Consider the following 2857-nt stretch of genomic DNA (forward strand, 5'->3'; position numbering starts at 1 on the left):
TGGAGTAATCATAAATAGCTCCCCAACATCTGGGATTAGAAGGCTGGTAGCAGTAGGCCAGCTGATGGAATTCCAGATGATGATTGTTTTCAAAATCTTTGATTCATCACTGATAACAAAGATCAAGCTGGTTTAGAAATTTCACGTTCTGATCTGGAAGCACTTTGGTAGCCCAGTGGTGAAGCTGGTTTATATATTCTTCTAGAATGCCTAGCATTTATATGCTGGCATTAACCAACTTCCTCAGCCCCCTGGGGAAGACAAAGGTAGAGAAACTGAAGGGACCAATTCACTGATTTTCTCCACGGGAAGGAAAAATTATCCAATAATTTCTTGGTGGTCAGACTCAGTATTATTAGTGGCACTAGCACAGATTCTTTCTCCCAGCCCCCTTTTTGGTACAGCTGGAGAAATGTGTTGTGAAAGGGGGCGTTATTGGTTTCTTTCTGTTCTTATTTTTATCATGTATTTTGTGGGGGTTTTTTAATTGTAATTTTATGTTATGAACCACCCTGAGATCTACGGGTTATACGGTGGTATAAAAATTTAATAAACAAACAAAAAAACAGCTGTGCTGGTATCCTGGTCACCATTTTTGTATCCTGCACAATATTCTGGAATCTAGTGTACTTCTGGGTCGCAGTGAAAGGAAAAGTGGCAGCTGTCGCAAAAATTGTGGAAAATATTCAGAGGAAATTCTGCAAAGTAACCTTTTTCTAGGTGGGGGCAGGTGAGAAAAAAAATCTCAATTATTTTCCCTCAGAAAAATGTTGGCCCAGTTCTGCCATATTTCCTCTGGCAGCGTCCTGTCAGAATGCCTTGGGGAGTTCTATTGCCAACAATGGCTGCCTTGCCAACAGTGGCTGGGCCTTTTAATTTTTTTAAGGCCACATCTGACATAAGACATCACTGGAGGACTTAACTCTCCTCAACTGTCACTCACATCACATAAAGGCCTTCTCTCGCCTCAGCCATTATCAGACTGCTTCACTGGGAGAGCTGGGAAGAAGAGCTCGGTGAGCACTCAGTCAGCTGTGCTGTGAAAGGCCTGCTCCATCAGGCCTCCTCTCCCCTCAACTGCCATATGGGGGCAGCCATTCCATCAGGTGGCCTCCATGTGATAAATAGGGCTCATTTCACCAGCTTAGGCACTTCCTGCACCTGAACAGTGCCAGCTGGTCAATATGAACTGTTTAGAAATTGGTGCCTGATTTTTGATTTTCCTCTACTATATCACTGTCCTTTTCCCGTGTGTGTGTGTGTGTTTTTACATTGTAAGCCTGAAGTTAGGGACCATCTTGTTTTACTTGTAAGTCAGCTGCTGTGGGAGACTTTTTGGCTGAAGAGCCAGGTACAAATGCTCTAAATAAATAAATAAATAAATAAATAAATCCTTGCTGACTGAATTGACTTGTTTTCTGGATGTTTAGCTCTGCTGAATTAACATAAATGCTTATTCCAGGGATTCTCTCTGCTGAGAAGGAGCCAGGAAAACTTGGCTGGGCTTGCTGAATGATATTGGGGGCAAGATTTAAGGAAGGGGGCAGGAGGAACCAGTTTATGTGGGTTAATCAGTGCTGCATTATTACTGTTATTATAGATTAATAAGTAGAGACTTCTATGCTCAACTGAAGATTTATAAACATACCATGAAAACAGCTTTAAAAGCATTTTTTAAAAAGTAGAAAAGCAACAACTTTAGGCTTAAAGACAATACAGAATGAAAATCTAAGGCAGATTATCTTTTTATTGAGTTGGAAAAAGCTTGTGAAAACAAAAATATCTTCAAATGTTTCTGGAAAGGAGAAGTGGTAGACACCTGTCAATTAGGATCAGTTAGGATCCTGTTCCACAGAACAGGGGCACCCACCCTAAAAGCCCTGCTGTGGATTATTGTGGAGTGACCTCCTCATATTTGAGGGTCTTCGATGGAAACTCTTCTGCTGCACGCAGTGACCTACAGGGAAAAGAAGTAGTAATATATTGGGCTCACAGGTTTTATAGGGGCATACTAATAATGGATACGAAATACCAATATTGTGTAGCAGGGTGCTACCTCCTCACCGAGCCTCCTTTTAGTCACATTTTTACAGCACTACTACTATTATTCTCTCTCTATAGAAAATGCATGCTGCCTTGTGGAGCGCCAAGCACACGCCTGGCCTTAAATAATTTATCTAAATCATGTATATATACACCCACAAATATATAATTTAGCACTCCTTCACAAGGTTCACATTATGAAGATGGAATTCAAGTTTTAAGTAGGGCTGTATGCGCTTACTCTTTTAGCAATGATAAACTATATACTATAAATCAATATATTACTATATATACTATATACTATAAATCATTATATTATATCCAGGGGTGCCAACTTGAATAAAATATTGGAGGGGGGGCAGGTAAGCCTCGCCCCACATCACAAGACGTGGCACACGCGCACCATTTAAATGTCAATGCCCATCAACTTTTTTTGGGGGGGGAGGAAGCCCCCTCAAATATTTTATTCGTGGGTTGGGGGCGAAGGGACCTCGGCCCCTAGGAGTTGGCTGCCGTGAATCTGTATCTCCGATAGCGCCAGGCGTGTGCTTGGCGCTCCACAGGGCTGCATGCTCTTCCCGAGCGGAGAGCTCCAGAGGGAAGGAGCTGTCAACCAAAGAAAGCTTGCGCGGGTCGCCAGAAGCCGAGCCGGGACCGGAGGCGAAGGGAGCGAGCAGCGCAAGAGGGCTGCCGCGAGCAGGCGAGCCGCCCGCTCTGGCCCAGTGCCACGGAGAGGAGGGGCAGCGAATCCCCAGAGCCCATTAAAAAGCCAGGCTTCGCCGAAGCTAGGAGAAGAAAACACCTCCATAGAAGG

The sequence above is a fragment of the Podarcis raffonei genome, chromosome 2 (assembly GCF_027172205.1).
Source record: "Podarcis raffonei isolate rPodRaf1 chromosome 2, rPodRaf1.pri, whole genome shotgun sequence".
NCBI classification, from domain to species: domain Eukaryota; kingdom Metazoa; phylum Chordata; class Lepidosauria; order Squamata; family Lacertidae; genus Podarcis; species Podarcis raffonei.